We start from the raw sequence: 23,413 nt of genomic DNA, 5'->3' as shown, positions 1-23,413 counted from the left end.
CTATTTAGTTTGCATCTAGGAATGTTTCATTTTCTATGACTATACATATGAAATATTTTTCCTCAGTTTAAATGCAACCTGTCTCACTGACTTTGAAGATAGAAACAGCCTATGCTAGATACCAAGATTCATTTTATCATACCAGTCAAATGCAGGAACCTTCACTTTTTCCTTTCCTAATTGAAAAAGGCTCATCCCACAAAATTCTGTTTCCTAGGTAGCAGTAAATGCTCCTGCAAGCAGGACTGTCAGCTCGTTGGGATGGAAGGGCTTGTGAGCTTCTCCCTTTTTCCTCAGTAGCTTTTTGGTTTAAACTCCTAACAGTGATGCAGTTCTCCTCACTCTAATTTGCTGAAAATTGTACTTGCAATGACAAATTTGTTTCTCAAGCCTTTAAAGTGGCCGATAGGGCTTGGTGGGGAAGAGGAAGAATCTGCTAGAGGGGTTACAGATGTGCAATTTATCCTTGCCATGAAGCATTTCAGCCCTTCCTCCCTCCTGCACACAAAGGTATGTGTGTGAGAATGAGATTTTAATTTGCTCTTTGAAAGCACAGTTTGACTTTTCCAATGGGAGGTGAGTACACGTTGTCCTAAACACGAGTGAGATCAACTCAGCGATTATTCTGGTGAAAAAAGGCTAGATGTTTTGAATAAACCAACGTAATCTGCTCATCAGCACAAACCATTCGCTCCTTATCAGCTGCATGATATAACCAAGGTTATTAGAAAGTTGTCACAGAACAGAAAATCACTACCAGTAGTTAGGATTTGCTCTAGAAATACACACCAGCAAGGTTTTCTCCCTCAGTCCAAAAATACCACATCTCCCCAGTCCCTGCTCTGTGGGCCGAGTGCAGGTGTCCCACCACCACTCTAACCTGCAACATGGGGTGTGGACAGCAAGCAAGAGATGGGGAAGAGCCATTGTTCCATCTTTTCTTTCCAAAGCTTGGTTAAATACCTCACGTTCTCTTGGGCTGTTCTCAGTAGTATCTCAGAAAATGAAGTCAGAATGGCCTGCCCTGTGCACGCAGGCAGATGTGCAGCACAGTGACACCCATCACCTTAGCTTGACTTCAAAGAAATGCTTCATTAAATGTGAAAGCCTCAGTTTTCTGTTGCAGCGACAGAATTAGTGTGTGTTGTGAAACCTTAATGCTGTGACACTACATATACTGTAAACCTGTGTTCAAGACTATTTTTTTCCTCTGTCTTTTCAGATGAAATCAGCGTAAACAGTTTACTGGGTTAAGTTCTCCCTTGAAAACCTGGTAAGGGTCTAGGGTTTAATGTAAGGTACATAGCAAAAAAATATTGCTTTTTCTTTCCCTTGCCTCATTTCCCTTGCTGTATTTGAAAATAGCTCAGATATGCAATTTAAAGACTCAATTCCCACTGCCTTTGAAAAAAATTAAACCTAAGTGAACTGAGAGTTTTCCATGACCATATTTTCCAGTGGAGCAGGAGAGCACTAATTAATTTCTTCAGGATGGAGGATCCCAATTGGTTGACCATACCTCACTCAGTTTGGCTGGCTGTTTGGGGTATCCAGTAGCTGGGTCCTGATATTTCTTTCCCGAAAGCATTTCTGGGGGGCTGAGGACCTTTGTAAGCCCCTTTTCTTTTTTTTTATGGCACCCCTTCCTGGTACTCAAGCAATGCCTCTGAAAGCTGCCAGCCATCACACGTAATTTTCTTCCCAATAGTTTTCTGCTTCCTTCCCAGATACTGACTTGTGCTGGCCATGGATCTCTCTGTAGTTCCAGCATGCAGGACACAGAGCGCAAGCAAAAAATAAATAAAATAAAATGAGTGCACTCACTGGTCATTTCCCTATTTCACACACTATTGGATGCTGACAACACTTATAACACTTCCCTAATTCTTGCAGATGTGATATTTCGGTAGCGTGTTTAATCAAGCTAATGTGCTGCAGCTGGACCAGCTGCTACTGCTGGCCAGGTACTGAGAGACCTCCAGGCAGGTGTCTGGGAGGACACATGCTGCTGCACTTTTCCTTTTTTCATTTGCTTTACTCAGCTACCTAAGGGATATGCACTAAAAGCAGCCATGGATGCCTGGCTTGCTGCAAAGGGAATGTGACCAGGTGATAAAATCTCCACTTGTCATACAGAAACTTGACTTAGAAATGTGTTTGTGAGAAGGAGGAAGTCCTGAAGCTGAAGCATGGGATATCCAAGCCATTGTATTTGGAAGCCACAGAAATAAGTAAAAACATTAAAGGTATATGCTCTGGTTTCTGGTTCACACAGTAGATCACAACCCAGATATTATTTTCAGAGACTAGAGTCCAAGAAAATTGGACTTGAATCTAGAGTTTGGACTTCCAGACATGGGTGGAGTTACCTTAGTTTCTCCTGCTGATCAGCTCATGCTGATTTGTACCACTTAGTGTAATATTCAGGACAAAGAAATCTCAGATGAGCCTTTTTATTGGTCTGAGGTATGCATCACAGTTTGACAAGATAGCCCAAGTGCCATGGGATGTATTCAATAGGCAAAGAAATCCCTGAGCAGCTTATTTATGTTACTAGATTGCTACGTCTTCCCCTTAGAATATATTCCGTCGTGCCTAAAATGATATCCTAAAAACACACTGCTGCTGTGCCACATCTAGTTGGCTGAATCCAGCCACCCAACATCATTGCTGACCTTAGCGATGAAAGAAAGTAAAAAGAGGCACCTCCAATCTTGATGGATTTTTTTCCTCAATTGGTCCTAGTGTTTCAATCACAGCAACACTAATTATGGCGAGAGAAGCCCTTTCTTTTGGGTTGGACTTGGCTGCTCCTTGTGGGAACCAGCATCCCAGGCAGATGCTGAGGAACTATCAGCCAAGGGGAATCGTTGGGCTCTGAGCACCCCTGGGTGCAGCAGAGCTGCCCTTCCTGCTGCTCACTGACGCTCCTGCTGCCTTATATGGCACTCATTTTTTTCCTTCGGGTGGCAGTGGGGGGTCCTCTAATTATTTTCTACAGATCCATTCACTGCTGGAGGAGGCATTTGGAACACTATAAATGTCTCTTTTCATGGCAATCACCTCAATTACGCGTCACGTTCACAAAAACCTCAGCCGTTATACCTTTCTCCTACCCCAATTAAAGCAAGCTGCACATAGGAAAGAAGCAGAGCTGCAGTTAGTCCCACAGAAAAAGAAATCTTGTGCTCCAGAGACAAATTCAATTATTCACAAAGACAGCCATCTCGGAAATGCAAGTGCACGAGCTCTTCCTGCCAGAGGCGAGGATGATTACCCTTGCAGACTAGTGTCCTCTAAACATCGCTTAAGGAAAGTGCTGCTCCCCTGTGAAAAAGAAGAGGAGACTTTGAAGCAGAATTTCATTAAAGAGCAAGCTAACCTTCCAGGTTCATCTGACACTTAGCGCAAAAACCCCCTCTTTGTCATTGTGTTTTGTTTTTGCATCTAGCAGGCATTCTCCACGCGGCACCAAGAGGAGCCAGTGGAAAGGGGGTTTCTCACTTTGTTTCCTCTTCTTCCTCTCCTCCTCCTCTCTCCTGGCTACACGCATACGTCTGCACACTGTGTTTGACATAGCACAGCCCTGGTTTCAGTTGGGTTGTTTAAACAGCGTGGCAGAGATGCACACACCTCCTTCTCAGTAGTGATTTTTCTGGCCAAAAGATGTTTGCAGATTTGATCAGACTGTTCATCCCTTCTCCCTGCCTGACAGCTCAGAGGAAGGAAAGCAAACAAGGAGATCCCAGCCCTGGCCACCTGCCTGCTCCAGCACGATCTGCTCTGGCTCCGGGTACACTCCTTCCAGCAGAACTGCAGGCATGAAATGAACATTTCATTTGCTGCGACATCCTACAGACATTTTGGGCAAATCCAACCAGGCAATAGCTCTTTAATTATGCCTTTTGCTCATTCTGCTGGTAACTATTGCTTTCTTCTCTGTGTCAGCTGGGAACTTGCTTTTGAATGGCCTTGCCCAAGGCTGTGAGTTAAAACAAACGGGTAGGCAAGGAATAGAGCCTGCAAACCCTCACATCTCGCTGTCTGTGGGAAGATATCTTCGTGACTGTTTGGTGTTTAACTGAGCCTTTCAGATAAGGCAATAGGGTGCCCTTTGTGAAAGTAAGAGGATCATAGAGAAGTCTTGGGATGAGTTCCTGTGGGTGCTCATCTCTGGCTCTCTATTTCCGTGACAATTGCCTGGATATAAGAAAGAGACTGCAAAAATTGGTACTCATGTTTTTAACTAGGAGGTCTAACTTACAGTTTATGTTTCAGAGAAAGAGAACAGAAGTTTGCAGATAAATGGAAGAAAACAAGCTCCATCACCTTCTCTGCCATTCCAGCCACAGCTCCCTGTGGTCCTCGACCTTTAATGTCATTTCTAATCAATGATGGTCAGCTGCTGTAAACTGTTAAAAATCACACTGTGCAAAGCACGAGCTACTGGAAAAAAAAAACATATACAAAAAACCCACAACCATCCAACAAAACAAACAAATCGCATTGTCTGAAAAACCACACACCAGTGAAAACTAATATGTGAGTGCCAGCTAGACGTGTCCAAAAACTTAAAGACTGAATGAAGTCATTATTCTCAGAATAATACGGAAGGCACATATGAGACCAGCCCTGTTTTCCTTTTTTTCGCAGTTGTGCTCTCTTTTTCAGCAACAGGACAAATCATACTTTCCCCCAGTTTTGCACAGCATCACCTAAGGCTTTTCACTTGTACATCTCATTCTCCAAATTTTGTAATAAAATTAAGCTAACTAGGTAAATGGTTGCGTAACAAAATACAACAGCACTCACGGCTTTAGAAAGGCGTTAGAAAACAGTAGACAATGTCCGTGCTGGGAGATATCTGCTCATATTAGACTAGAGGGATTGTCATCTCCTGGTCACTCTAGCCGAATCCTCAGAGATGACGTTTGGAGAAGCTTTCGTGAATCATGCCAGGAAGACAGGACAGGACTATGCTTGAGAAAGCTTTTCACAAACACTGCTGTGGAGCCTTACCTTGAGATTCACGTGAAAGAGGGAGTTGTTCAGACAAACAACAGACCACTCAGTCAGAAACGAGAAGCGCTGTGAGCCTAGATGAGCTGCACAGCTCATTATCCCGTGCAGACTGTTTCTGCTGGGTTTTGTTCCCAGATTAATTTAAATTCCTCTGCGCTATTGTATGCAAATACCATCTCCCAGACAAACAGCTGTCTGGCCACAGCTAAACACAACAGCCTGGATAGAATTCACCGCTGAAGAAATACATCAAATAGAAAAGATTAAAGGTGTGAAAGTAGCAGTGACAATTTGAGGGCAGAAGCAGACTTTTTGTGATATGGATTAAAAAAAAAAATCAAATAATTTGCAGCAATAAAAGGCCAAGTTACAGTGACATTGAGAACCATAACCTGGATCTTTTTTGATAGAATGCTATGAAAGCCTGAGATGTTAATGCGTTTGTTTGCACGCAATACCATCGTAGCCCTATAAACAACTCTCAAACTATCAGTGTGTCAGAAGCAATCACGGGGAAGTGACACCTCTTGCCCATTACATCCATCATCAATTAAGTTGCCAACAACATCCTAATTCCTTTTCCCTTCAGAAATGGTATAAATAAGAAAAGCAAAGCAGAGATTATTTTTCATTTTCATTTTGCATCTGCACATAAGAGACTGCACCTCAGTGAAGCAGTCTCTTGCGGGCCTGGGGTGCTTAGAGCCTCACAAAGCAGGAGGCCTTAGGTCAAAACCCAGAAAAGGGAAAGAAGGCAATTCAGAGGTGAGTGCAGCTCACAACGGCAGTGTGAGGCAGATGTACTCCTCACTTCGAGCATCTCAACAGGATTAACAGCTGTTTGATAGGATAAATCCAGCACACAAATAGCTAGATGCTGAAAAGGAGAATAGGAAACTTCTCGGATGTTTTTGCATAATGATATTTTTCAGATAATCAAAGCAACGTTCAGCTCCTTCAGATGTGGATCATTTTTGTTCACTCCATGCTCAAAGATGTAATAGGAACCTGCACTAGGGAGCCTACAAGGACTCATCAGTGCAGCAAAGTGCACTGCATGCCAACCTCCTCCAAGAACACTCCTTGGTCAAATAGCTGATGAAAGGATGAGAAAATATCATAGTTTTGAACAGATAGAACTTGTCTCAATATAAGTTCCTGAAGTTTTTACCAACAGTGAATTAACAGAGACATAGTTTCTGTTTGGTTGGTTAGTTTGCAACGGTACAATACTATAATGGGATGATAATAGCAGAGTGGCAAAGACTTTGGCTACAGCATCTGAGAACGAGCCCAAATGCAACAGCCACAGATGCAGAAATGAAGAAAAAAAGTTGCTTACCTTTAAAAGGCCTCAGATAGGCAGGCATCTCCAGCAAGATACCCTCACTTCCACTGCCAATCCTTAAATGAGGTCTGGGAAGGGGTGGATCCTGGTTCCACCCTTCCCAGTCACTCAGATGCATTGCTTGCACCTGAGCTCCGCTGGGTTGGCCCTGCCTTCCCACCAGATGCTCAAACAGTCTCAGTCCGTGACTTAACATTTCCACTACAAAGGGTATTGGCCTGTGTAAAATAAATGATCAGTTTCTAGCTGAATTTGTCACCTCCAGATACAATACTAGGAGGGGCCTGTACTACTTCCCATGGTTTCAGTAAAACACTGTATTCCAAATAATAAAGCACTAGCATTGACTAAAGTTGGAGGGAAGATGAGAGAATCACATCATGAAAATCATTCCCAAGTGTCACTTGGTCTGGAACTGTGGTTATGAACCACAAGAAGGTCGATAATCTTCTGCTCTACCCTGCCTGTCACTTGGACCCCCAACCTAGGTGACACTTCCACCTCAATTTGCGAGGTGCTCTCTCCCTGTACTGAGCTCCTGACCCACTGCTGGGCCTGAGCACCACTCCTCCAACCCTCTGACAGCAGGCTGGGCCTAGTTGCTGCACTGACAATTGGGCCGAACAACGCCAGTGGGCACAAAATCATCTGAGACCTCTACTAGAGCAGTTGAACTTTATTCTGCACGATTGCCTCCATTTCTTAAATGAATATGTGGTGGCTCAGATGGCTGCAGGACACTGTCCAAGACAACAGGTAGCACCTGGACTCTTCTAGAGTATGCATCCCAAAAACAGAGCCACTACGAAGGCAAGGAAAGCTGTCCACATTCTCCAAATCTTGTCTTCCAAATGGCTGAAGACACCTTCTGCCCCTTGGAAAATAAATAGTTCAATAAATTAATTTCAGTTTGCTGCTGTAATCGGATTATAAAAATCAGCATCTTGCTTGACTCTCCTTCAAGTCAGTAAGCAAGAGAGTTGAGGTGTGACAAATCAAATACCTCTAACGGTATTTGACATTTTAATTGCAAATAAGGAAAAACTCTCTCATTACAGAACTGAACAAGTTGGCTTGTGAATCAGACTCTCCAGAGGACACTTCCCTGCCCCCCTGCTCAGCTGCACAGCAGCCAGAGCAGCAAGCATCATGCAAACGAAGCCAACCACAGCCATTACCAGTCATCCCTTCTTCCTTCAAAATTGCACTGACTCATGTGGTATATTTCTCTAACAAATGTTTTTCTATGGTAAAGAGCTTGACAAGGAGGAAAAAAAGCCCGTCACAAAGTTATACCAAAAAAGAAAACCAGCATGAAAGCTCCCACAGATTTTAGACATGCTGTAGATTTGTGCACAAGTGTTGGTTCAGAATCATTTGGGGTTCATTAAAATGATTTCACTGAATATTCCAGAGAGGCATTTGGCTTGCAGTGCTTCTGGAAAGCCTTGGCTGTGGTCTTTCAGGATGCAAGAAAAAGTATTGAGGCTGGGGAGTAGTGCAGCTGGCCAGCTGCTCAGAGCACAGGTACAATTTTAGAAGTCTGATTTAATATCTTGTTCTACTAGTGATGCTCGTGGCTAAATGGGAAATAAAACTAATCTATCCTTATTAGATTTGGGCTGTAATCTCATATCACCCTCAGATATTGGACTTCCCTGGCAGCCTTCCTGCTTTGCACTGACTGTAATTCCCAGGAAGCAGAAGACACTATGGTGCATGATAAAATAAACGTAAGTTCAAAGAAAATTAATATATAGTTCAGTGGTTTGAACAGCAGAAAGACTTAACAATCCTTATGCGAAACCAAAAGGGAAAGAAAGACTCTATGGATATGATCGGTTTAACCAGAATAAACGTTTAGTGATACCAGCGTGGATGCTACATGTGTTTGAAAACACTGGGTGCAACAAATGTGTTTCATTGCCAATTTTTTCCTGATTAGAGAAGTGCCCATATCATAGACCCCAGGAAATGAGTAGTGTTTTTTTAGGGAAGTAATTGGTTGTCTCAAAATGAACTGTGGGTAGTGTTGAACAGAACAAGTACATTAGTTATCTCACACTTCAAATCATTATCTAAAAGAACATTGACCAACAAATAGCTTAAGTGTTCTTGATCTTGCATTGGCACAAAATGGGAGATCATATCTCTTGACAACATCCCCAGATTTTTTTTCCTGCAATTCCCCAGGAAATTTCTCTGTGTAGGGGTGGATTTTCCTTCTCACACTTGAATTTTATTACGCCACCCTGACCAGCTCCTTGGGCAGTGTCTTATGTAGCTGGGTGGGCACTCTGGCAAGGAGGTCCCCAGCACACCTATGAGCCTGACATCTATGGGTTTGCATTTTCCAGAAACACAGTGTAGCAACCCACATTTGAACACCACTAAGGAAACTGCATTTTTTTCCTGGTTCCTTATGCCATGTAGTTAATCTTTGGGAAAATGCCAATGTCTGTCTCAGGAGGTTGTTATTTTGCTCCAAGAGACCAAAATCAACCAATCAATCTCTGTCTTGGCAGTGCTAGAACATGAGATTAGGGCTCTCAAAGCAGATTAAAAACACAATCCCCTCAATTAACTTCTCCAGGATGGGATAAGGTGGTTAGGGCCTCATTAAGTCAATTATTAACAGAGATGGTCAATGTGTTGCTTTTTTTTTTTTTTTAATGACAAATCTCATTAACTTCATGTACAACTCTGGATTCTGTAAAATCCAGAGATAGGTAAAGGAGTGTGGCCACTGCTCTGCTTGCTGGGTGCCAGGGACAAACTGCAACCACATGAACGTGTTAGATACAGGATCCAGTTTGCACATCTCCACTAATGTCCCTGCTTTGAAGTAGGAAAAAACGTAGGGTATGGCATCTCTAGTACTGTATTTCACCAACAGTCTCTCAAACAAGCAAGTTCCACAAGCACTCACCATCCCTGCCATTTGCACAAAGAACTGGTCAAAGGAAACATTTTGTGCCTGAATGCTTTCAGTTGCAACCACGTAACTCTCAGCTAGTTTTATGTGTATAGCTTTCTGGTCCTGAAAAAAGCTTTCAGGTGCACGTGTATTTTTTTACAGCTGGAATGCAGGCACCAAAAAACTTGTACTGAAATCGCTGATAGTTTTTCCTGCCAATATGCTCATCATCCTCAGAAAGCCTTTCCATAAAACCCCATTGCATTTTTAACAGCTGAACTTTCCCTGCTGCCTTCCAGAGTTTGTCAAGATTTAACCTTAAAATGGTAGCAGCTATGTGTAGAGGAGATGTATTTCATCTTACTGCAGAAACTGGCTACTTGTCAAGAGGATGGAAACTAAGTATGCGAGTCACGCTTTTTGGGTCGCAGACCCTGCACATAAAGGCCAGTTTCTCCTGCCTTTATGTGTCATGCCCATAAGGCAGCTAACTCATCTGAGTTATGGGATCAGCCTCTCTATTTGAAAAATGAAGGTATTCAGGGCTCCGCCAAAGGGGAAAAAAAACCCTTAATGTTGTACATAGACTGAATTCCCTTACAAGAGTTCAAAGGAAGGAAGCTGAGATATGACCCAGAAAGACTGAAAATAGCTGTAAAACTCTCCATTCTATGGCACAGTATTATAGCCACGTTCCCTGCTTGATGATAATTTATTAAAACTTCCTCCTGCCTGAACAACATTGAAGCACAGCCAAATGAGCAGTAGCCTTGGCAGGCACCACCTTGCACTGTACCTGTGAGTAATTAAAATAATGCCCGGCAAGGGTCTTACTTAACCTTTTGTCAGGCTCCTGTAGTGCCCATAGAGCTCCACATCATATGAGGTATCACATGTTTGCTGGCCTCCAGAAAAAAGAGCTCCAAATTGCTTGCCTGTGAATGGTCAGAAGATGGACCAGCTCTGGTGGCGATGAGCTTGGTGCAGCCTGACAAATGATGGAAGTGGATGGAGATACCCCAATACTCTCTCTAGGCACAGAAGATGGCTTGTCTGCAAGACCCAGCAGTGCGTCACGTGGCTGGTCAGGAGTAGGGGCAGCTGAAGGCCAAAAGTGATCCTTGTGTTCATTCGTCTGGAGGAATATTTGTTGCAGTTATGGATTCCCACTGGTGGGAATACCTGATTAAAACACCTCTAGTTCATAGCATCTCAATGCATTCAAATCAGGCTTCCTTCTTCCGGAGGTTAAATAACATTTAGAAGTGCTGAATCTTATTCTAACTTCAGGTATTATTGCAGGTGAAAATCAGAATATTTGTACTTTGGCAGCCTGTTCTACATATATTGCTACATGATTAAGATTCATACGTGCATCTCTAAACCCAGATCAAGCTCATCTTCCCAATGAAAATATAATTGCTACAGATTGGCAATGGAAAGATACAATGAGCATTTTTTGTGAAAAGGTAATCTATCTCACCTCATTCATCTTTTCATCCCCTGTTAGCACCTTTTTGTTGTTGTTGTTTGTCTGCTCATCACCACAGCTTTACAGGATTCAGAATCTGATGCATATGACTGGAGTGCTCACTCTACATGGCTGAGCGCTACCAGAGGTAATGGTTTCTGCCATACAGCTCTTTCTCCCATTTTCTTTATAAAAGCTAAAGTAGCACTATCCAGACCAGAAAAGCAGAAACTAATTATTAGAGCTGTGCAACTGAAATGATGGAGTTTTTTAAGACTACAATTGAGATAAGAAGCTGCCTAATAAACTAAAAGGCAGGATGCCTGTAGTCTATCAGAGGAGTAATTGAAGACTGGAAAAGACACTTGGGGTACTTGAAGACAGGCTGTGCAGACCCAGAGAAGCCCAATTACAGCATCTCAATTTATACAGAATAAATTGAAGACAGGGCTAATGGTGAAGAGAATGAAAGCTGAGTACTTGGCAGAAGGCAGTGATTGACAAGGAAATGCATAGTTCCCTCTGTAAAGAACTTATTTAAATTGTATAGAAGGAGAGCCTGACTCCAGTCTTCAGATACTGATTTCCACAGTGCTGGACCCTATCAGGTGCAGAGTTGTGTTTGCTGCTTTTCAGCCATTCTGCTTGAATGAAGGGAGTTGGGATTGACAAATACAGTACTGAATCAGATTTGTGCTTGAAGACAGCTTAGTAAATCAGGATTTCTGACTGGAGAATGGGAGGAGGTGGGAAGAACAAGGACAGCCAGCTGAGCGCTCATTATCACAAAGCTGGTGATTGACAGTGGCCAGCCTTGGAAGGACACATCAAACCACCACCATGCTGTAGTGACCAGTGGGAGGGGCAGCTCCTGAGGAGAAAGCAGCAGCCACGGATGCATATCAGTGCTTGGAAAGTCCAGCTTCCTAACAAACAAGGTCTGAAACATTCACAAGTAGCTAGGTACCACAGATGGGAGCATTTAATCCATGATGGTTTCCACCATAGCTCCTTGCAGAACATGTAGTCAGTACTATCCACATTTTTTCATATTATAAGAAATTATCTAGAAAATAATTGTTGTTTCTGTATGTATACATCTTTTATCACAAGAGCTCTGGTTGTGTGGGAAAAGAGGGTGCAGATCTTGAACTAATATCAAAATACCTCCTCCAGCTCCCCATGCTTTATGTTACACTTACAGGGCTGCTCATGAGACAACAGCACATCAAACTCTTAGGATGCCTACTGTGATAGCGAGGGAAATAACATAACCCCAAGAATCATGCCCTGTGAAAGGACACGACCAACTTCCATTCTAGCTCTTAATATACTCACAAATTGCTCCCCAGCTTTATCTTCAGAGCCAGGTTTTAACTTTTCTCCTCTCAGCTAAGCTACAGACTGCCCACAGCATCACGTTTCCATGCTGTAGACCTCCAGGAACTCAAAATGAACTCTCTGAAAGGCCCTATGACCCTCCCAAGGCCAGGTGATTCTGCACATGCTTTGACATCCCTCCAGTCCTCCTCCTGCTAATTATCACCTAAATAGTTGCTAATGAAAAAGTAGAGTGCTTTTGAGGGGTTTAACTTTTTGCAGCTGATGATGCCATTCCTCCACAATTAAAGTCAAATTTCTCAAAGGTACTTAAATCCTTGTTTGCTGCCAAGATAACTATGCTCTTGGAATGATAGGTTAAAATCCTTCGGCAGAGCTCATTTTGCTGTTCCTCCCTCATTTAAGGGCTTACCAGAGATTTAGCAGTCACCGTATTTCAGGTGAAACAATGCGAAACAAACAAAACATTGTAAATCAGAAATGTTATATTTCAGGAGGGGTAGAGTCATTAATAATAACAACACTGTGATACATGCTAATTAGATTTTTAGGGAAAGAGACAATGCTGTGCTGCTGACAAAGAAGTTAACACTGAAGTCTTTATCTTTAAAACAGAGTCTTGGCTTAGTGGTATTTTAACTGTCGGTGGCTTGTCCACTTGTCTTAGCAGGGTCATAAGCTGGCTCTGCCATTTCTGTGTGTTGGTGGTACATTCCGAGATCTGCCAACACTCTCTAACCTCATGTCTGCCTACACTCGAACCCAACACTAGAACCCAATGCTCTCTAATCCCACCAGTACTTGCTTGCAGGCTCTCCTTGGTGGTAGGAAGGACTACACTTTAAAAAGCTAAACAACACTAGAAAGTAATCCCCAATTGTTTTTGCAGCTGTGTTGTCCCCCTGTTGCAGGCAGCAGCACTGCAGCGAGAGCAATGGGAGAGGGCAGCAGTGGGGATGGGGCATCAGAAACAACACCTCACCACCCTGCAGCCCCTAGGGGAGGCACAGTGCTACAGCAGGCTGCTGGTACCGTGAAGCAGGGAGATGGTGTAAAAACTAAACCCAAACCACCCACAGATATCCTCTTTGAAAGCAGGCCAGCAGTTTCTCCACAGATGCAAGAAAATCGAAGCGTCTTACAGGAAAGCCTTCCCCATCCCTCCCTGAAGGCTGCCCTTCTGGTCGAGTGCAGGCTGACTGTAAGCATACAGTTAGTTCCCTGACGCCTGTGGTTTTTCAGCCACAGGTTTTTCACGCTATCAGCCTTTCTCTGTGGCTTCGTACAGAGCAGATATTTGTGCCTGTCCTGTGGCAGAAGTTGTTCTTCTCCTTTCCGGTTTATCTGGTTACTGGCAGGCTCCATCTCCCAGCCCATCAGTTAATTATTTTCTTCCTGCCTGTTGTTTAGCAGCCACCTCTGCCGGCTGTACAGACCGAGCAACAGCGCATTTTAAAAAGGCTTAAAATCCAAATTGACTCAAATTATCCCCAGGTGATTTGCCCATAAGCCAGCACAGGGATGCCCAGATGTCACCGAAGCCAAGAAACAACGTTGCCCTGAGCACACAGGAGCAAGCTCCTTTGCACTCACCTCTGGCATTACTTTTGGTCCAGCAATTCACCTTAAAGCAGGCACAGAGCAGAATGTCATCCGTGTCAACGACTGCTAATGCATTTCACAATATATTTGATTTTAATATCTGGATATTACATTTTGCAATACCAGGAGATAATAGGCAGAACACGAGCGTTTCCATGGGACATAGGTGTATTTTGTGTTTTATACTCTCTCTGTGCTTTGCTTTGGTGGTACAATATGCTTATATGCCATTACCATAAATTCAATTGTTCGCAAATTCTCTCTCAATTTTCCATCCTCTGGCAATAAAACTACATTTAGAAAGGGCTGTCTTTAGCGATTGCTTGCCATCCTTTTATTGATGGATCCTTCGAACATCTCATTGCACTTTTATTCTATTATCCTTTTAATGGTTTTTCATTTCCTTCAAAACAGACAGCCACAATGTTTTCCCAAGCAACATTGTACCACAATAGGTGCCTCTTCTCCTTTCCATCTGAGGTCAGGGCAAGAGGGAGGAGTGTTTTTCTCTTCAAAAATTATTTTATGAGATGAAATCTACTTTTGTATACAAAAATATTTGGTGCCTTGAAGAGTCTTTTCCCTTATTTCTCCTCCCTGATATATAGGGACTATGCATGGAAAATGACTTTTAAAATCCTTTTTGCACTAAACCATAAGTGTTTGTCTGTTAAAACACACAATTTGTTTAGCAAAGCTCAAACCAAATCATTTATACTGACAATTATTTCAATCTGCATTAATTTACTAATTTTACCCAAATACATTTTTATTACTGGTGTAATCAGGTGATACTGGAGAATCATTACTAATTATGTTTTATTTCAACATCTCTCCTTTCATGCGGTTGCCAAAATAGGACATGCAACCATTCCTTAGGAAGAAGAGGGTCTATAGGTCTCCACAAAAAGGGAATGTCTTTCACAAGACAGCAAGAGCCAGATACGCAATTGGGTACTGATGACTTCTGGTACAGAGTGTAAGAAGCTATGAACATACAGTACAAGAAACTTCCATAAACATAATTACAGCTGACAAACCTAAGTTCCCTTATTCTCAGCTTACATGCTCTATTTTGCCAAATTCTTCTGTTGTTTAACAGATGCAGTCTAATAATTTCTGGAGAAGTGGTATCTACTCTCTCTATCATTTCAACAGAACCTCACACTGAAGCCATTTAACACTCATCTTCTTGAATATCAACAAGGTCAACCTTTTCAAGACAGCACAGACATCAGGGGTATTGCACAGAGATGGCTTTGGAATATTTAGTGAAAATGTATCTATTCTCCATTCACATATGCAGGTCACTCTGAAAGTAATGCCTCCTATTTATTTCCATGGAAATGACAACAGATACAAAGAGAGTAATAAAACTATTTCATAGAGCAAATTCTCAGCTACAGAACACTGATTTTCAATGTAATCACCACCATTAGCTATGCATTTGCCAGCAATGAACAAGAGCAGTTAAGGGACACATGCTAGATGTCTTCTTCAGAAGTTTTCATAAAAAATAGCTGGAGGCTGAATGATTCTCCTCAGCATTGTGGTTGGAAAACAAAACAAAACAGCAAAAAAAACCAAACCAAACCAAACCAAAACAAAAAACACCTAACCAACCTCAAAGAACACTAATGCGACAAGGAGAAGTAAAACAGAATTAGGAAAACAACAAACAAACAAAACCCTCGAAAATCTCAAACAAGAAGTAAAGCACAACAGAACAAAGATGCCTCCTCTTACTGCTATTTCTAACTCACAAGGAAACGGCCTCACATTTCATGTGTTCCAAGAGGCTGTTTTCATGCTTGAGAGAGGCATGCCTGATGCCACTGATGGCTCAGAGCAGTCACTGAGTGAACTGAAGCTACTGCTAAAAAAACAAATACACTCTTGCTAGCAAATAGTAAGACAATGGTAAAACTTCATCTTTGAAATTGACTTGACGTTTGAAATTGACCCAGGTTGGGGCAATCCCAAGCACAGACAGAGGTTGGGCAGAGAATGGCTTGAGAGAAGCCCTGAGGAGAAGGATCTGGGAATGTCACTTGATGAAAGATTCAGCATGATCCAGCAGCGTGTGCTTGCAGCTCAGAAGGACAACCATATCCTGTATTGCATCAAGAGAAACGTGACCAGGAGGTTGAGGGAGGTGATTCTGCCCCTCTATTCTCCTCTCGTGAGATCCCACGTGGACTACTGCATCCAGTTCTGGGGCCCCCAGCACAAGAAGGACACGGAGTTGTTGTGGTCTAGAGGAGGGACATGAAGATGATCAGAGGGCTGGAGCACCTCCCCTACGAGGACAGACTGAGAGAGCTGGAGTTCTTCAGCTTGAAGAAGAGAAGGCTCTGAGGAGGCCTTATAGCAGCCTTCCAGTAACTGAAGGGAATCTACAGGAAAGCTGAGGAGGGACTTTTCATAAGGACATGTAGTGACAGGATGGGGGAAGATGGTTTTAAACTACAAGAGGATTGCTTTAGATTACATATCAGGAAGGTGAGGATGGTGAGACACTGGAACAGGTTGCCCAGAGAGGCTGCGGATGCCCCTTCGCTGGAAGCACTCAAAGCCAGACTGGATGGGGCTTTGAGCAACCTGATCTAGTGGGAGATGTCCCTGCCTATAGCCGGGGGGTTGGAACTGGATGATCTTAAAGATCCCTCCCAGCCCAAACCATTCTGTGATTATATGACCGCTTATCTGCGTGGACTAAGCTGGGTTTTATTAGTCGTCATGGGTTTTTGGAGCCATTTAGAAGATGTGTTATTTTACAGAACAGTCCTGCAGGACATGGACTATTTCATCCCACCTCAGCCTCAAACTGCACAGAAAATGGCTGAACCCCAAGAAACTGAATGTCTCTGCAAAGAGATAATAATTCTTCAAAGACTGGGCTCCAGCAGGATCAGAAGTTTCTGTTTGACCACAAAGAAAAGTTTTTATATTCTTTTCAGTGTTCTTCAGCTGAGAAAATCATCATTTTGTCATGAATTTAGAGATCGTTTCATTCATGCAACAAAAGAAAAAAACCTGAGAAGCACGATCTCTTTGTTTGAACTCAATCATTTATTCTGCTCAATACTACCGCAGTCTGAAATTAAATATATTCCTCTTCTCCACCTAAATAAAATGTGATCCAACATATTATGCAGTTCTAATCTATTTTGGCCAGCTACATTTTTATGCTGATAAGGGAAAATTAATTTAACCATATATGCACAAGAATACCATCACATTGTGCATGGAAGATAAAATCACACAAGGCATTTGACTTGCGAATGCAGCTTCCAGGAGAATGTTCATTTCCAATTGCATTTTCCCCCCAATAGATTCTTAATTTGCCTTGTTCTATATGGTTTTGAATTATCATTTTGTATGGCAATAAAAATCAGTGAGGCAGCAAAAGCTTACAGGCCTGTGCCTAGGTTTGATTTATATAATGGATGGCACGATATTACTGGTCTGCATAATTGAAATTCATTCAGCTCCCGCTGTTCATAATATAATTTTAAAGTACTCTGTGTATTTATTGATAGGCAATCATTTTATATGCAATTGTACTGGAAAAGTAAAGGTGTTGCCTTCATTTTCTTATTCTGTATATGCTTTATATATATGAAAGTTAAATTGTAGAGCTGCGTAAAACTTGCTTGTTACTATCAGCTTCTGCTTCAAAGCCTTAAAGTAGAATCATAGCTCCTTATAAAGTCAATAAAAGCAGGCTGTGGCAAAAAAGTCACAATTTTAAGACTTGAAATAGTACTCATCTATATATAAAAAAAAAACTCAGTAATGAGTAAATTCAATAGCTGACCTGAACACATCCCAGGTAGCCTGGGTTCTCCCACAGCAGGAAACCTGCAGCTCCAATCGCTTTTCTGAAGATCAATTTTCTCCTAATCAAGGAAAAAAAAAAGCAACAATCAAAATGTCACTTTGAGTCATTTCCTGTAAGGATTTTTTCTAACGTTTGTTTAAACAAAACACTGAGGTCTCTCTTGCACAAATTTAATCAGGTGTCTTAATCCTACTGTAAGGAAAAAAATCACATACATTTTTGCATTTTCCCTCTACTTCATAAATGCTTTGTGTTGTATTTATGTCTGTGAAGGCATCATTTTAAAATCCCATTTTTCCTTTTATTTTCCCCTTTTCCTTGTGGCTCAATTTAACAAAATCTTATTTTCCATCAGAACCGTGTTCATTCTAGTGAGGGTTGTTAGACTGACAGCTTCGAAGTCAAGACTTTTTCATTTACCCCACAAGAAAGTACAGTATAAACAACAGAAAAGCAATAATATGCTTTTACCCTATCCCTCAATGAACGACTCCTGCAGATTGGTCAGAGTAAATACAGTCTCGAGGGCCCTCTCAGTTCATGACATTTCTCTCAGAGTGCTCACAAGGATCAATAGTATTTCCTGTACAATGAGAATTCAATAACTTTCCTCTTTCTATAAGAAATGTATCTATCTCCAAAAAAACTTATTTCATACTGGCCAAATGTAAGTCACCTAAATGTGATCACTTTAATTCATCTCTGAATCAGAATGCGAATAAGAGCTGTTTTCAGAAATGTACCATTCTTCTGCACTAAAGCCTGGATTTACATGGTGAAGATTTCAGTTTTTACTACACGGTGGAAAAGCCAACTGATTTATTGCATCCTGTTGCATTGCTTCAAGTGGTGCTTTTTTTGGAAATGTTTCAGTCCAAATTCTAGACTTGACAGTCTCCTGCACGGTGTCCTCACCTCGGGCTTTGCAACCACAGCTTCCAATGCATTCTGCTACTCATCAAGTGACAGAGATGAATTACATGGCGGTTAATACCTTTGGTGCCAAGAAACAGTACTGGCACACACTACAAGAGTAGGGTGGTGAAAATCACATTCTTTGCTGTTTATTCACATTTCCTGGGTGGAGCAGAGATGGCAGTGAGGGGAGAGCTAACTTCCCACTCTATTGCAATTAAACTCACTTGAAAGCATCGACTGTAGCATTGAAAACCAACATACGTCTTTAGCAGCACTAGCTGCAAGATCTCTCTTTTATTGCTTCCTGGAGAGCAGAAAAAGTTCTTTAAGATCCCTTCTTCACCACAAAAACCTAGATAATAACTCCATTATCTTGATATTTTTCTAGAAGTGTCCTACCCATGCATGCAAGGCAGGCGACTTTATGAGTTATTGCACCTTCATATCCTTTGACCAAACCTCCTCTCCTTCTAGCAAGGATTGATTTATGGTGTTCAAAAGCTATTTCTGACAGATACATAGTCACTGGTATCGGCACACAGTGCTATTTCAAATGGACCTTACTTTTTTTACTCTTTTAAACATATCTAGCTATTGGATTTATGCTCCCCTATGAAGTGATTTCAACTGCTAAGCTCACTAGTGTACACAGACTACGCTCCTTGCTTATTTATTTTTGACTTCTTGCTATTGAGCGAAAGATTTAGGAGGTACATGGTGGACTGGTTGATATAGGGCACTACTGTTTTCAGGTACCAAGTCCCTTTCTTAGCTTGTCTCTCCTGATGAAGTGGTTTCTGTTGATTTTTGCATCGTTTGACCTCAGGAAGCTGGCCCAGGGTCTCCTCTCCATGCTGGTCCTTGGCTGCAGTGATGCCCTGAGGACAGTGAAAGCCTTCAAGCATCTGAGAAATGGATGCAAAGAAGAGAAAGTCACGAGTCAAGGAAATCTCAAGAATAAGTTGCTCTGAGAAAAGTACTGCTCCAGTACTGGCAAGGAGCCACCACCTCAAATGCCTTGATCAAGGTGTGCATTTGTAACTCAGCGAGCAGCACAGGTAGTGAGAAAACAAAAAATATGTTGGAAAGAAGTATTTTGGGAGCATAGCTGTGCCCTGGTGGTTTTCTTCACAGTAGCAAGACATAACCAGCCCAAGCAAGAGGTATGGGTCAGCTCTACTATGACTGGATCCATACTCTAGAAGGATTTGGTCTCTGAGGAAAGCCCTTTTTTTCCTAGCTAGCAAGGGCTGGAAAATAAAAATTCCCCTGTTCACCCACTCCACTACCAAACAGGGAGAGAAACAATAATGTTGACTCTCATAAAGAAAACTCTACATCTAGAATGGTCTTAAAATGAGGAGAAGCTAGAACTTAAAGAAGTGAATGGTGATTTTCCTTTTTATAATGTATTACTACATTTCAGTGATACTAGGATACTAGTACCAATTTTTCCTTTGCCAGATTAAAACAAAAGCTGAATTTCTCACTTACTTTGGTCATCTTTAAATTACTTGGACTATTCAAACATTCATTTGAAACTTCTTCTGTATCTCTTTCTAACTTTTAATGACAAAATATTTTTTCTTCTTTGGCTTCCCAAGTGTGGAAATCTGTTTCCCTTTCCTATACTTGATTTAATTTTCTATTTTGAATCTTTACATTTTGCACCCATCCAAATCATTTATAAAATGTACTGTGATTTTTGTCTCAAGGAAAATAATGACTCATCGTATTTAGTGCACTGTAATATCAAGCACAGAAAATTTAGGTGGAGCAGTGGGGACTAAACAAGCTGGAAGGAGCTTATTTTAACATTTACAGCTTAAAAAAAATACCTGAGGTTGAAGACTTCTTTCTGCCACATTCTTTTCCACTCTTGGCAATTTTTTTTTTTTTTTTTTTTGCATTGTAATTCAAGTTTATAGAAGGTAGATTTATTAGTACTTACCTTCCTTTCCCTTGCTTAATTACCAGATTTTGTTGCTTATAATACAAAGCAATTCTCAAAAGGCTTGCTGAATTCTAAAAAAGTGTTATGAGAAATGGAAAAATTTCTTTCTTAACTACCGAAGTATTTTAAATAAATTTAATTCCTTTATATAACCTTAGCAAGAACAACATGAAAACTTCATCTGGACAGTCAAGTACATTGCAGATTGATGTAATTTAGCATACAGTTCTAAAGACAAACTAGAATCATAGAATGGCTTGGGTTGGAAGGGACCTCAAGGATCTAACGTATTTAAAAAATTCTGCATTCTATAGTATGTCAAAGTGAATGAGCATTTTTAATTTAAAAGATTCACGCTGCAGAGAGAGATTGGTAATGCTTAATGGTGAAAGCTTTTACACCCTTCAAAAATCTTTTACTAGAAAAGCTAATTCAAAATAAAATAAAATAAATTATGCAAAAGGGTTAGTAAAAATTAAAACCCAGTGAGTGAGCTCTCTTTCAAGTCACAACCAGTTCAGGTACTTTGCTTACAAGTTGCAGTACTATATGAAACAATAAGCCGGCCCTTGTAGCCCACTTGTTTAGAAATTAAGATGGAAGAGCTGAATATATTTGAGCCTTTTATTGGCACCACGACCAGAAGTATGAATCTTCCCCATTGCCCATCTAGCATGTTGACTGTCTAAATGCCTTATCCACACATGAAATGGTCACAATCTAACTGTATCTCATCAAAGATGATGAATGTCATGAGAAACCTGGTCTGTGAATCATTTATATCATTTATATATATCATAATTTATAGGCTGACTGTGTATCAGTTGAACAGGATACTCATTAAGCTTGATTGACGTGAAAGACCATCCATACTTTTACAGTTAAGTTTTTGTGATTTTTTTCCTTACCACAAGGAACTTGTGCTCCTAGGCTGGTGACCTGAGGAAAATTGTGGGCTGCCTAAACTCAGTGACTAAATTGAGTGGCCATGGCAGAGAATGATTATATGAAGCCAAATTTACACTTGCTAGAAATAGTTGCTTATCTTTCAGGTTACCAAAGCTGATTAACAGGTATGCTAGAAAGCACTATGACTGTGAAGCTTCTTGCATTCAGTTCTCTTTTTGGATTTGCATCACCAAATGTGATGAGATGCACGAATAGAGGTGCATGTCCAGATACGGTGTGAGACTAGAGAGCGACAAGTTCAAGCAGCAAGCCGAGTAGCACATAGGATGAAAAATAATTTGTATGACATCTGCATGCATGATTAACTACTAAGAACAATTAGAGGAAAAAATAGAATTTTAAAAGCTTCACTTGTGATTCCACAAAAAGACATTTTAATTCTCTCATCTCAGTGCTACATCTGGACTGTGGAGTTGACCTGGTGAGTTTCATATCCCAGCCTCTTCTGACTGAGTTACAGCATCTCTTGAATTCTGAATGCAAAAAGGAGACAAATCCACAATAAGAACTGCTTGCTATGAATAATTCAGCAACCTCCAGTCATGAAACCCACAACAAGCACTGCAAGGAAGATGAAGTATTTTTGCTGCCCATCATTATGTATGTTCATGCCACAGGGATTTTTCAATTATTGAACAGTGTAGAGTTGCCTTTGTTTGTAGAAAATGTCAATTTGAATTGTGTGGCTTCTACACATTCATTTATGTTTGCTAAAGGCTGCCTTAACCTTAGTTTGGCTTTTTATTCCTCTGCCTCATGAAGTTGTAGATCAAAAATACAGTCTGATTATTAACATTTTAAGAAGCATCTTCAGTTCGGATGCTTTAGCTGTCAAGACAGTTTCAATAATTTCTTCCTTTTTTTTTTTTAATTTTCTTTTTTTTTGGTGCCAGAAAAAGTTCTATTTCATTTGTTTTTATTCACCAACTGAACCATTTACAATAAATCCTAATGATACAGAACTATGTTATAAGCATGACAAGTAATAGAAAATGAAAGGTTAAACAGTTAAAGTTTACAAGCTAATATCTTGGAAAGTATTGCTGCTTTTATTTAGTACCTATTGAAATTCAACCCACAGTTTAAGAAGGAAACGCCTGCATCATTTACACAGAGTACAGGAATAGTACTTTGAGCAAGCAACATTTTCTGGGTGGATATACCAAGCTTCAGTCAGGTAATGTAAATAGCTTAATTTTGCTAATGATGACAGAAATAAAGGAGTATCTGATGTGCAAGTTCAGAGACAAGAATCTACCCCTTCTTGGGGCATCAGTGAGAATAGAAATATATAGCTTGTAAATTACTGTTACATGTGGCAAGAGCTACTGCATTTTATTTATTTGTGAGATATGACGAAGAAGCTCAAATTTCTTCTAAAATTATAATTTCGGTGTAGATGTGCATCGTGTCTGTGCTTGCATAAGTAACCAGTGCCCTTCATTCCTTGGGTGCCAGGATTTTAGTATACCCCTGCTTAGTCTCTGTGTAGAAGAACTATTGGACTGCTACAGCAACAAAACAAGAGACAAATTTTGCAGGATATATATGTATTTTTTTTGGTTCAGAAAACAATGTGTCCATGTCTGCAACTACTGAATACAACAGAATTGTACATACTGTGATGATCTAGGTGGATTCATCAGCTCACATAAAGATTGCGCATGTGCTACAAGTCTTGTCCTAAAAGGAATATTTTATCTGTCAGACAAGCTGAGCTAATTGTGAAAGCAGCAACCCAGTTTTATAATAAAATAGAATTGAGAAATGTAAAGTAACAGGTTCATTGAACCAGAACTTGAAAGACGGCAACTCTATTTCATATCCTCTATATCTTCGATACCTACGTATTATAAATCATTCTCAATAGCAAGACACCATCAACAATGTAGTGATAAAATCACCAATGGAAACCTTACTGGAATGTCACCCTTTCCTATTTTTTTTTTTCAACTAATAGATAGTATCTCCATCACTGACATTGAACCAGCTGCTAGATGTTAGGCATCAGATCTTCATAATCAACT

General features: G+C 40.9%; 1 long non-coding RNA gene across 1 annotated transcript in view; it reads right to left on the bottom strand.

Annotated features, from left to right (window-relative positions):
* LOC107055009 overlaps positions 1-23,413 on the bottom strand; it is a 55,474-nt gene that overhangs the window by 16,735 nt on the left and 15,326 nt on the right. The window contains exon 4 of the long non-coding RNA XR_005840900.1: positions 17,522-17,603. This is a non-coding gene — a long non-coding RNA (uncharacterized LOC107055009). The remainder of the gene's footprint in view (positions 1-17,521; positions 17,604-23,413) is intronic.

Source organism: Gallus gallus, chromosome 1, assembly GCF_016699485.2.
Source record: "Gallus gallus isolate bGalGal1 chromosome 1, bGalGal1.mat.broiler.GRCg7b, whole genome shotgun sequence".
NCBI lineage: Eukaryota > Metazoa > Chordata > Aves > Galliformes > Phasianidae > Gallus > Gallus gallus.
This window is presented reverse-complemented; position numbering and strand designations above follow the sequence as displayed.